Here is a 13,855-nt window from a genome sequence, read left to right as displayed (position 1 = left end):
GCAGAATGACACAAACCCAAGCTCTCAGCCTTTGGGGCCAAACAGTCCAGTATCCAAATCCCAGCTTTGTCACTATCTGTGTATCCTTGGTCCATTGCAATTGCAGATTCCTCATCTGTAAAGTGAGAATCAAAATAATATCCAGTGGGAGTCAGGTGATGCCTGTAGAGCCAGATGTATGGACCAGAGCAGGATCCGGAACAGGACACAGAATCAGTGTTGCTGGCAGGTGCTTCAGGCCCACTGTGGCTGGCATCTATTTCCACTGGTGCCAGAGCCGCTACCTGCCCCTGTGGGCACACGAGCTACTACAACTGGGTCACCCAGGCTCACAGTCCCTGTCCCCATCAGAACTGTCCACAAGCTGGGACTGACACACTGTGAATGGTATAAACTACATTAGTGTAACCCAGAACAGCACACGCCCCAAGGTGGAACACACACAGTGAGCTCACAGAATACAAAGCCGATCTCTCCAGAGAGCTGGCATCCGTGACACCCTTTCTAGAAAGGAATAGGCAGGTAGCGGAAATCTGCACCACAGCCTCCTGGTCACAGTCACCCATGGGGAGCCCTGGAGGCATCTTTGCTGACCACAGTCCCTGCCACCTGTGTACGGGGAGAGGGTCATAAGGGGGTTGAGATGAGGTCGTCCTACATTTCTGGATGAAAAAAGATATGATTGAGGGTTACAATTTATATAAAGTCAGAAAGGCACTAATGAGAGTCCTGACTTTGAAGAGCTCTGTATATTGGAGAACCCTGTGGTTTATTTTTTATTTATTTTTTTTAATTTTTTTTTATTTATTTATGATAGTTACAGAGAGACAGAGAGAGGCAGAGACACAGGCAGAGGGAGAAGCAGACTCCATGCACCGGGAGCCCGATGTGGGATTCGATCCCGGGTCTCCAGGATCGCGCCCTGGGCCAAAGGCGGGCGCCAAACCGCTGCGCCACCCAGGGATCCCAACCCTGTGGTTTAGACTGGCTGCTTCTGGAGTAGCAATCTGTACAAGAATGAAGTCATCTGAAGTTAGCAGATGAAGGTTTGGTGAGAACTGATATTTGCACAGGGTTGGAGCAACCTCACAGATGACTTATTAAGTACAAAAGGATAAAGAATAACTTTAAGCAGAGAAGCTCACCGTCATCAGTAACAGGACAAAGTGACGTCAACTGCCTGCTGATAAGATACAGTGAGGACTGAGTTATTTCTAGGATATTTCTTTTTTTAAAAATGTATCAGCTGAATCTGGTCCTGAGAAAACATCAGACAAACCCAAATTGATGGACATGCTACAAAGTAACTGGTATAAGATTTTCAAAACTGTCAATTTCATAAAACACAACAAAAGACTGAAGAACTGCTCCAAACTAAGGCAATATGACAGTTAAATGGAACAAGTGATCCTGACTGGAGAAGAAGAAGAGGAGGAAGAAGAAGAAGAAGAAGAAGAAGAAGAAGAAGAAGAAGAAGAAGAAGAAGAAAAGAAGGAGGAGGAGGAGGAAGAGGAAGAGGAGGGGAGGGGGAGGAGGAGGGGGGAGGAGAGGAAGAAGGAGAAGAAGAAGAAAGAAGAAGAAGAAGAAGAAGAAGGAGAAAGAAGAAGAAATAGAAGGAGGAGAAGGGGAAGGAGAAGGAGAAGGAGGAGTGCCTGAGTAGCTCAGTGGTTGAGCATCTGCCTTTAGCTCAGGTCGTATCCCAGGGTCCTGGGATCAAGTCTCGCATCAGGCTCCCTGCAGGGAACCTGCTTCTCCCTCTGCCTATGTCTCTGCCTCTCTCTGTGTGTCTCTCATGAATAAATAAACTAAATCTATGAAAGAAAGAAAGAGGGGCACCTGGATGGCTCAGCGGTTTGGTGCCTGCCTTCACCCCAGGTCGTGATCCTGGAGTCCCAGAATCGAGTCCCATATTGGGCTCCCTGCATGGAGCCTGCTTCTCCCTCTGCCTGTGTCTCTGCCTCTGTGTGTGTGTCTTTCATGAATAAATAAATTAATTTTTTTTTTAAAAAAAAGGAAGATAGAAAGAATTCCTTTTCCTGTAAAGGACAGGGTTGGCACAGCTAGCAGACTTTGAATAGGCCTGTATGTTAGATTGTTATATCAGTGTTAAATTTTATGATTGTGATTATTGTACTGCCATTTGATAGGTGAATGTATGTGTTCTCAAGAAATTCATGTATAAGTACCTAGAGGTAACGTGGCCATGAGGTCTGCAACTTATTCTCAAATGATTCAGAAAACCTGATACGTCATCATATATATGGTTGATAATGCCATATGTACTCAGTTCTCAGCTACTAGTTTTAGCATACCTGCTGGGGCAGAGATTATCCAACACTCATCAAATCTCACTCCCCCCCCCTTCTTTTTTTCTAAGATTTTATTTTTTTATTTGTCAGAGAGAGAGAGAGAGAGAGAGAGAGAGAGAACAAGCAGGGGGAGGGGCAGAAGGAAAGGGGAAAGTAGGCTCCCGGCTGAGCAAGTAGCCCCATGTGGGACTCTATCCCAGCACCCTGGGATCACAACCAGAGCCAAAGGCAGACACTTAACTGACTGAGCCACCCAAGTGTCCCTCATTTCCTCTTCTTGGACAAACAGCTAGTTACATTCCCCAGCCTCTCTCACAGTTATAACTGGCCATGGAGCTGGGTTCTGGCTTACAATCTGCAATTAAAATGCATGCTCAAAAAAAACAAAAAAAAAACAAAACAAAAAAAAAAACGCACGCTCTACATCCAGACAATTTACCCACATGGTCCTTGGATGTTCTTTCTTCCCCCAGGTTCTCACTAGACCATGGATCCAGAAGAGAATTCTGAGTATGCGGGGGACCTCAGAACCACAAGAGAAAAGGAAACTGGATCCCCGAAGGCCATCTGCATAAGAGGAACCACCAATAGACATTGTGTGAGTGAGATATGCACACTTTTTCGCTGTGGTAAGCCACTGAGATTGGGGAGCTTATTTGTTACAACAGCTCACATCACTTCTGTAAGTAGTGACAACAGTAAGTGTCCTTCTTCCATATTTTCTCTTTTTTTTTTTTCTTTTTTAAAGATTTTTCTTAGGATGCCTGGGTGGCTCAGCGGTTGAGCGTCTGCCTTCAGTTCGGGTTGTGATCCTGGAGTTCTGGGATTGAGTCCTACGTTGGGCTCCCTGCATGGAGCTTCTCCCTCTGCCTATGTCTGCCACTCTCTCTCTGTCTCTCATGAATAAATAAATAAAATATTTTTTTATTTTTTTAAGATTTTTATTTATTTATTCATGAGAGACACAGATTGGGAGAGAGAGAGGCAGAGACAGAGCCAGAGGGAGAAGCAGGCTCCATGCAGGAACCCGATGTGGGACTCGATCCTGGGTCTCCAGGATCAGGCCCTGGGCTGAAGGCAGCGCTAAACCACTGAGCCACCCGGGCGGCCCTAAAATATTTTTTTTTAAAGATTTTTCTTATTTATTTGAGAGAAAGCATGAGTGGGAGGGGTAAAAGGGGAGGGAGAGGGAGAAGCAGACTCTACACGGAGTGTGTAGCCTGACTTAAGACAATCCCAGGACCCTAACATAATGACTTGGACCCTGGGATCATGACCTGAGCAGAAACCAAGAGTCAAAAGCTCAACTATCTGAGCCACCCAGACACCCCTCGTGTTCGATCTGCCAGTGGGAAGTGGCAACAGCTGTAGCAGCTGCTTGGATCCGGACATGGAAGCCACATGTGGAAGATGGCAGGGCCAAGCCACCAGCCCCAGATGACCTCCCTGAGCAATGCTGGTGCAAGATCTGCTGCAGGAAACGACTAGAAATCATTATAGGAGAAAGGTGAGGTTTGAGGAAACTGCTTTTCAAGAAAAACTTGGGAGAAAGAATAGAAATGTATAAAGAGAAGGGGATTAAGAATGGTTTTCCAGGGATGCCTGGGTGGCTCAGCAGTTGAGCGTCTTCCTTTGGCTCAGATCATGATCCCGGGGTCCTGGGATCAAGTCCCACATCTGGCTCCCTGTGGGGAGCCTGCTTCTCCCTCTACCTATGTCTCTATCTCTCTCAGTGCTCTCATGAATAAATAAATAAATAAAATCTTGTTTAAAAAATAAATAAATATAAATGATCTAAACACTGATTAAAATACAGAGATTGTCAGACTGGATAAAAGAGCAAGACCCAACTACATGCTGTCCATAAGAAACACACTCTAAATATAGAGTCACATCAAAAATAAAAGGGTATGGGCAGCCCAGGTGGCTCAGCAGTTTAGTGCCACCTTCAGTCCAGGGCCTGATCCTGAAGACCTGGGATTGAGTCCCACGTCAGGCTCCCTTCATGGAACCTCCTTCTCCCTCTGCCTCTGTCTCTGCCTCTCTCTCTCTCTCTCTGTGTGTGTGTGTCTCTCATGAATGAATAAATAAAATCTTTTAAAAAAATAAAATAAAATGGTAAGGATGCCTGGGCACCCAATAAAAGCGGTTGAGCACCTGCCTTCGGCTCAGGTTGTGATCTCAGGATCTGGGATCAAGTCCCACATCGGGCTCCCTGCGAGGGGCCTGCTTCTCCCTCTGCTTGTGTCTCTGCTTCTCTCTCTCTCAGTCTGTGTCTCTCATGAATAAATAAATAAATCTTAAAAAAATAATAAAAATAAAAAAATAAAAGGGTAGAAAAAAATATACCATGCAAAGAGAAAATAAGAACCTGGGGTGTTTATATTGAGTCAGACCAAGCAGACTTCAGAACAAGGAATATTCCTCAAAATAAAGAGGGTCATTTCAATACTTATGAAATCATTTGTCAGGAAGACATAACAATCATAAATGTAGATGTACCAAATAACAGAATTTCAAAATACATGCAGCAAAATTTGACAAGTCTAGATAGGAAAATAGACAAACTCACTATTACAATTGGAAATGTTAACACTGCTCTCTCAGTAGTTGTTAGAATAAGTAGGCAAGAAAACAGTAAAGACATAGAAGACTTGAGCAACATTGTCACCCAATTTTACCTAATTGACATTTATAGACTACTCCACACAACCACATTCTTTTCAAGTGCTCATAGAATATTAACCAATATATGCCATATATTGGTGACCCATAAAACAAGCCTCAATAAAGTTCAAAGATTGAAGAGTATATTCTCTAATCATCATGGATTTTTTTTTTTAAGATTTTATTTATTTATTTGAGACAAGAGAGAGACAGAGAGCACAAGTAGTGGAAGGGGCAGAGAGAGAGGGAGAAACAGACTCCCCTGCTGAGCAGGGAGCCTGATGAAGGGCTTAATCCCAGGACCCTGGGATCACGATCTGAGCTGAAGGCAGACACTTAACCCACTGAGCCCCCAGGCGCCCGTCATCGTGGAATTAAATTAGAAATCAATAAAAGATGCATGGGAAAACCCCAAATATCTGAAAATTACATACAATAATAAATAATCTAGATATCAAAGAAGAAATCACAAGGGAAATTAGGAAGTGTCTTGGATTTGATAATACAACATGTATTAACATTTAAAATACAACATGCCAAAATTTGGAGGATGCAGCTAAAACAATGCTTAGAGGGAAATTTTATTTTATTTTATTTTATTTTATTTTATTTTATTTTATTTTATTTTATTTTATTTTTTAATTTTTATTTATTTACTCATGAGAGACACAGAGAGAGAGGCAGAGGGAGAAGCAGGCTCCATGCAGGGATCCTGATGCGGGACTCGATCCTGGGACTCCAGGATTATGCCCTGGGTGGAAGGCAGGCGCTAAACTGCTGAGCCATCCAGGGATCCTGAAATCTAATTTTAAATGCTTATCTTAAACAAAAACCTACCATGACTGGAAGTATAATGTAGTATTTATGAGCATGGAATCTGAAACCAAGCTCTCTGGTTCAAATGCTGTTTCTATTACTACCTAGCTATTTACCTTAGGCAAATAACTCCTCTGTGCCTCAGTTCCTTCTTCTTTGGAATGGAGATTATAATAGTACCTACCTCATAGGGTGAATATGTAGATTTAATTCATTTATATCTTCAGAGCAGTGCTAACAATGGAAATATAATGCAGCCACACATGTTGTATTAAGTTTTCTAGGAGTCACATTAAAAAAGTAAAACAAGAGCACCTGAGTGGCTCAGTGGTTGAGTCTGCCTTTGGTTCGGGTCATGATCCCAGGGTCCTGGGATCAAGTCTCATATCAGGCTCCCCATAGGGAAACTACTTCTCCCTCTGCCCCTCTCTCTGTGTCTCTCATGAATAAATAAAATCTTAAAAAAAAACAGTAAAACAAAATACATGAAAGTAAATATAACAATATATCTTATTTAACCTAATATGTACAAAATAATATATTTTCATTATGTAGCACTAGCGCCATTTCAAGAGATCAGTGACAAGGTGTGGTTAGTGGCTACCATATTGGACCCAGAGCTCTAAAGTACTTGAATAATCCTGGGCACATTGGAAATGCTTTGTGTTTGTTAAATAAATATCAAGAAAGATGGGGGCACCTGCCTGACTCAGTTGGAGAAGCATGGGACTCTTGTTCTTGGCGTTGTGAGTTCAAGCCCCATGTTGAGTGTTAGAGATTACTTAAAAATAAGACCTTTAAGGATGCCTGGGTGACTCAGTGGTTGAGCGTCTGCCTTTGGCTCAGGGCGTGATCCCAGGATCTGGGATCGGGTCCCGCATCGGGCTCCCTGCATGGAGTCTGCATCTCCCTCTGCCTGTGTCTCTGCTCTCTCTCTGTCTCTCATGAATGAATAAATAAAAAATCATTTAAAAAAATAAATAAGACCTTTAAAAAATAAATAAAAACTTGAGACGCCTGGTTGGCTCAGTGGTTGAGCATCTGCCTTCAGCTCACGTCATGATCCTGCGGTCTCAGGATTGAGTCCCATATCAGGTTCCCTGCAAGGAGTCTGCTTCTCCCTCTGCTTCTCTCTCTCTGTGTCTCTCATGAATAAATAAATAAAACCTTAAAAATAAGTAAATAAATAAATAAATACAAAAGTTCTCCTTCCTCTACATCTTAAAAAAAATTAAAAACAAAGAATGGGACACCTGGGTGGCTCAGCAGTTGAGCACCTTCGGCTCAGGGCATGATCCCAGGATCCAGGATTGAGTCCCACATGGGGCTCCCTGCAAGGGGCCTGTTCTCCCTCTGCCTGTTTCTCTGCTTCTCTCTCTCTCTCTCTCTCACATGAATAAATAAATAGATCTTTAAAAAAAAAAAGTGTAAGTTCTGCTTCTGAAATCTTTGTTTCACTATTTATATTTGTATGTAAAATGCATATATTAAGTATACATACATACATATTAATTATATGGTGGGTTATTATGCCAATGTAGTTCTTATTGTGAACCTCATTCAAAAAAAGCCTGAAAATGGGGATCCCTGGGTGGCTCAGCGGTTTAGCATCTGCCTTCGGCCCAGGGTGTGGTCCTGGAGTCCTGGGATCGAGTCCCACATCAGGCTCCCTGCATGGAGTCTGCATCTCCCTCTGCCTGTGTCTCTGCCTCTCTCTCTCTCTGTGTCTCTCATGAATAAATAAATAAAATCTTAAAAAAAAAAAGCCTGAAAGTGACTGATCAAGATACATTTAAGAGTAGAATTACTAGGTTTTAGCAAATGTACATGTTTGGCTTCCCTGGAGAAATTGCCAAATGGTTCTGTGACCAAGACCATGGTATGGTCATCAAATTCTATTTCCTGTGCCTTCTTCTGGGGCACATGAGAAAATATACTTTCCTATCCCCCAACAGTGACATAGGAACATGTAGCTGGTTCTGGACAATGACATGTGAGCTGAAATGAGAGGTGTCACTTCCAGACCAAATGCATGAAAACTCCCTGGGAAATTCTTTGATCCCTTTCTTCCCCAACTGTGGCAACCTCAGAAACCTTGGGATGAGACAAAAGAGCCCATTCTACTGAGTCACCACATGGAGGACCCACAGTAGAGTGGGTGAGTGAAAAAGAAACTTTAATTGTGTTAACTGAGATTTTTGCAGTTCTTGCTGCACTGTAACCTGGTTACACTGTAACCTAGTCTAACCTATAGGTTAGAATCACTAAAGTGATTCTATCAACCTATACTCCCACCAACAGTGTAGGAGAGTTTCCATCTCCTCCTTTTTTATTTATTCAAAACATATTTCTTGAGCATCTAATACTTCCTGGCTTTAGTTTGGACACTGCAGATAACAAGAGTGAACACAAAAGACAGCAAGAGGGCAGACTGGGTGGCTCCGTGGTTTAGCGCCACCTTCAGCCCAGGGCGTGATCCCAGGTCTCTGGGATCCAGTCCCATGTCGGGCTCCCTGCAGGGAGCCTGCTTCTCCCTCTGCCTGTGTCTCTACCTCTCTTTGTGTGTCTCTCAAGAATAAATAAATAAAATCTTAAAAAAAAAAAAAGACAGGAAGATCTAACCTCATGGAGCTTATATTCCAGTGGAAGATTCAAACTATAAAAATAATAACATTATATCATATTTGAGAAGGTGGTCCCTCCTGTGTGAAGGCCATAAAGCCAGGTAAAAGGGATTGGGAGCATTGGGTTACAGTATTAAATGGGACTACCAGGAACATGTCATTTGGAACACCTAGGTGGCTCAGTGGTTGAGTGTCTGCCTTGGCCTCGGGTCATGATCTCGGGGTCCTGGGATCTTGTCCCGCATTAGGCTTCCTGCACGGAGCCTGCTTCTCCCTCTGCCTATGTCTCTGCCTCTCTGTGTCATAAATAAATAAATAAATAAATAAATAAATAAATAAATAAATAAATAATAAATAAATAAATAAAATCTTTTTTAAAAAAGAACATGTCATTTACTAGAAAAAAAAAAATTTAAATAGTCTCCATGCCCGGGGCGTGGGGTTTGGACTCAAGATCCTGAGATTAAGTGTCACATGCTCTACTGATGGAGCCAGCCAGGAGCCCTGAGAATGTGTCAAAGACTTGAACAAAGGAAGACTTTGAACAAAGACTTGAAGCTAAGGAAGAGTTAATACCCTGTGGCTATTGTGAGATGAACAGCTGAAGAAGAGGAAATAATACAAAAGCCCTGAGGGAGAAGCCAGACACAAGTGTTCAAAGAACAGCAAAGAGGCTAGTGTGGCTAGAACTGAGAGAGTGAGGGGGAGAGCCCAGGGAGGTGAAGTCAAAGAAATCACAATCGCCAGCTTGTGGCGTGGGTCCACTGGACTCAGCGTGAAAATCATTTTTTTTTAAAGATTTTATTTATCCATTCATGGGAGACACAGAGAGAGATACAGAGAGAGAGAGAGAGAGGCAGAGACACAGGCAGAGGGAGAAGCAGGCTCCATGCAGGGATCCCGACGTGGGACTCCATCCCAGGTTTCCAGGATCAGGCCCCGGGCGGAAGGTGGCGCTAAATGGCTGAGCCACCCGGGCTGCCCCTCAGTGTGAAAATCATTAAAAGGAAACCACACTTGATAGGATGAGCACTGGGTGTAATGCTATATGTTGGCAAATTGAATTTAAATAAAATATTAAATAAATTAAAAATGAAATGAAATGAAATAAAAAATAAAATAAAATAAAATAATAAAATAAAATAAAATAAAATAAAATAAAATAAAATAAAATAAAATAAAATAAAATAAAATAAAATGAGGTCCAGAGGCCAGAAGGGGGGAGATCCTACTCCCTACCACTCGAATTGGGGACCTCATCAGGAAGTGAGTACTTTGCATTCCCAGCAGCCAGAAGCTTGTCTCACAACAGCAACCAGGAGAGGAAGAAAGATTCTCTCCTGCCCAGCAACAGCCCAGCCAATGAGAGTGCTCACACTCAGCTCATGAATAGCCTCTACACTTCAAACTCCCAGATTACTCCAATGGACTTTGAGGTTATAACAACCCCCCTCCCTCTGTAAAAGAGTAGTCCTCTCTTTTGTTCACAGGATGTGCCAAACCATTTTGCTGAAGCTCCTACCTGGTAGCAATGCTGTGTTATTCCCAAAGAAACCCATTTTTGCTGTTAAAATAGCTGACAGTTTTAAGGTTAACATGGCATTTGCCTAGATGATGGATGTGAACTGGTGTGTTTTGATTTTAATTTGACTTCCCCTGATAATAATGAGGTTGACCCTTGGTTTACTGATCATTACTTTTTTTTTTTTATCATTACTTTTTTAAAAGATTTTATCTGTTTGTTTATATGAGAGAGTGAGAGGTGAGAGAGCACAAGCAGGGGGAGGGGCAGAGGGAGACTGAGAGGCAGGCTCTTCGCAGAGCAGGGAGCCCAATGCAGGCTTGATCCCAGGACTCCAGGACCATGACCTAAGCCAAAGGCAGATGCTTAACCACCTGAGCCACCAGGCACCCCTACTGATCATTCCTAAAGCTCAGAAGATTTGAAGCCATGACCCAGACAGTGTCTAGCCTGGCTGTAGCATAAGACAACCTGAGGCCTGGAAGCCAGGAAAATTCACTAAGATCATTTACCAAGCCTGGAAAGGAGATGCTTTGAGACTAGGACCACCAAACTTATCAAACAGAAATACAGGATCCTTGGATGGATTTGAATTTCAAGTAAATAATAAAAAATATGCATTTTAGCCTAAGTATCTCTCATGCAACTTTTTTTTTAAAGATTTTGTTTATTTATTCATGAGAGACACACATGGAGAGAGACAGAGACACAGGCAGAGGGAGAAGCAGGCTCCATGCAGGGAGCCTGAAATGGGACTCCATTCCAGGTCTCCAGGATCACACCCTGGGCTGAAGGTGGTGCTAAACCGCTGAGCCACCCGGGCTGCCCTCCCATGCAACTTTTGCTCGAAAACATTGCATTGAGCAAAAGAAGCCCAAGATTAAATTTTTTTTTAAATTTTTATTTATTTGTGATAGTCACAGAGAGAGAGAGAATGAGGCAGAGACACAGGCAGAGGAGAAGCAGGCTCCATGCACCGGGAGCCCGACGTGGGATTCGATCCCGGGTCTCCAGGATCGTGCCCTGGGCCAAAGGCAGGCGCCAGACCGCTGCGCCACCCAGGGATCCCGAAGCCCAAGATTAAAAAAAAAAAAAATTACATGCTATATGATTCCATTTCTATAAAACTCTAGAAAAGGCAAAATTAATCTGTAATGACAGGAGCCAGAACAGTGGTTGCTTGAAGGGGACAGGGATTGACTGGGAAGGTCCACAAGGGAGCTAACTTCTGGGGTGATGGAAATGTTCTATAGTTTGTCTTGAGTAGTGGTTACTCATGTGTATGCAATTGTCAGAACTCATTGAACTAGTTCTTAAGATCTGTGGCATTTTATTGAACATAAATTATGCCATATATGAAAAAAAAAAGGTCACACAATCAGAGCTATCTGATTGGTTCAGAGGCAGGACAGTAGGACCCCCTGAGTGGCTTATGCCTGAATCACACTGTGGGCATAAGAGTCAGCTTCCACCAAAGCAAGGACAGTCACCTGGTGGGGGCGGAGGGGGCGCTGTAAGCAAGAGAGCATGGAGATGTGAGGCAACTGTGTGTTTGGCTGCTGTAACAAAGTGACCCAAAATAACAGTGGTTTAAGTGACACAGAAGCTTATTTCTGGGTTTTTTTTTTTAAGATTTATTTATTTATCTATTTTATGATAGACACAGAGAGAGAGAAAGAGGCAGAGACATAGGAGGAGGGAGAAGCAGGTTCCATGTCGGGACTCAGGATCGCGCCCTGGGCGGAAGGCAGGTGCCAAACTGCTGAGCCACCCAGGGATCCCCTTATTTCTGTTTTAAATAAAAGTCTGGCAGTGGGAAAGGAAGGATGAGCTCTGCTCCAGGAAATTATCAAGATCCCAGCTCACCATTGGTCTTGAGTTAAGGACAAAAGGGCTAGGTAGGGAGAGATAGGTAGGGGGCCAGGAAATCAGGCTCACAAAGATCCCAGAAATGCTGAGGTGTAAGGAAACCAGAGATAAGGGGTCAAGCCAGACCACCCTGCCCTAGGTGTGGGCGGGGAGGGTGTCTTTTTTATGATAGTCGTCTGTGACCAACAAAGAATAACCAGAATCCCAAAGAAGAAGTAAGCCATTGAAGGTGTTATCACTAGTCCTTACTCAATGGTGATATCAATAGATAATGTTAAAAGGATTTTGGTTCTCTGGCTAGCTTTCAATAAAAGACCAACCCTACAAGCCCCTAGTGGCAACCCTGTTCGGACCCCTCTACTCCTGAGAGCTTTCTCCGTATCTTTGCTTAATAAACTTCCATCACTTTACTCACTCTCCTTTGTCCCCGAGATTTTTTTTTTTAATTTTTTTTTATTATTCATTTATGATAGGCACACAGTGAGAGAGAGAGGCAGAGACACAGGCAGAGGGAGAAGCAGGCTCCATGCACCGGGAGCCCGACGTGGGACTCGATCCTGGGTCCCCAGGATCGCGCCCTGGGCCAAAGGCAGGCGCCAAACCACTGCGGCACCCAGGGATCCCTGTCCCCAAGATTCATTCTTCGACTCTGTGAGACAAGAACCAAGCTGTCCCTTATCAGTATCTCATCTAACACCCACAATGGCTGCTCCACCAGAAGGCAAGAGAGAAGGAGGGCATGTGCCCTCCCTTTAAGAGTATACTCCAAAGTTGCATGCCTCATTTCTGCTCACAATCCTTTTTGGTCTTAATTCAATCAGATGACCGCCCCTAAACGCAAGGAAGATTGGGAAATGCAGTTTTTATTTGGGGTGACAATGTGCCCAGCTAAGCTTCTATTACTCTGAAAGAGAGGAAGCATGGATAATCGAAGACAAATACAATCTCTCCCACTGGTAGTGTAATAGTGTTTAAGAGTGTGGGCTTTTCAGCCAAATTGCTTGGGTTCAAATCCTGATTCTACATCCTCCTATGTGGCCACGGGCAAGCTACTTTAGTTCTGTTCTTGGTCAAGCCTTCATATTTCTCTGGCTTCTCATTTAATTTCTGTGGTAATAAAACAGTTTCATCAAGTCAAAAAATGGAAGTAACAAATCCATAGAGAGGCTGAGAATTAAATGAGCTAATGCACACAAAGTGCTTGGAATGGTGCGTGGAACAGAGTTAAGTGCTCAAGGTGTTAGTAGTGGTTACTATATCATAACCCCAGGCAATTCAGGAGCTAAGATCTACCTGGTAGAAATCCAGCATCAAGAGAAAGAGAGTCAGAGAAAAGGAGGAGAGAGCATGAACCTGCTTTCATTTTGCTTATTTGTTCAGTAAATGTGGACTGAGGTCCTTGGCCTTCTGTTTCAGGGCCAGTGCTGATGACCAAGACAGAGTTTAGCCCAGCTCATATCCATCTGGAATTCTTTGGATGCGAGTGATAAAAATTGAATTCAAACTCATTTGGGATAAGGGGGAAATTTTAATAGCTCATGTACTCGAAATCCTGACATGATGGTGTGCAGCTGGCCTCAAGAGTACTGGAACCAGGGAAGTAAATGTCAGCAGGACTCTCACCCCATCCATCACTTATTTGCTTCTCCCTGGTGTCAGTTTTATTCTCTCCTCCAGGAATGGCAAAATAGCCACAGATAGCTCTGGACCTATTCCTTCAAAGCGTCACAACCTATAAAGAAAGACTTTTTTTTTTAAGATTTTATTTTTTTAAGATCTTATTTATTTGAGAGAGAGAATATGAACTGGGAGGAGGCGCAGAGGGAGAGGAAGCAGACTTCCTGCTGAGCAGGGAGCTCTACATTGGGCTGGATCCCAGGACCCCAGGATCATGACCTGAGCCGAAGGCAAATGCTTAATCAATTGAGCCACCCAGGCACCCCTAAGATTTTGTTTTTAAGATTTTATTTATTTATTCATGAGAGACACAGAGAGAGAGAGAGAGAGAGACAGAGAGAGAGGCAGAGACACAGGCAAAGGGAAAAGCA

This window comes from Canis aureus, chromosome 1, assembly GCF_053574225.1.
Source record: "Canis aureus isolate CA01 chromosome 1, VMU_Caureus_v.1.0, whole genome shotgun sequence".
Taxonomy (NCBI): Eukaryota; Metazoa; Chordata; class Mammalia; order Carnivora; family Canidae; genus Canis; species Canis aureus.
The sequence above is the reverse complement of the archived record's forward strand: the minus strand, read 5'-3'. Positions refer to the sequence as shown.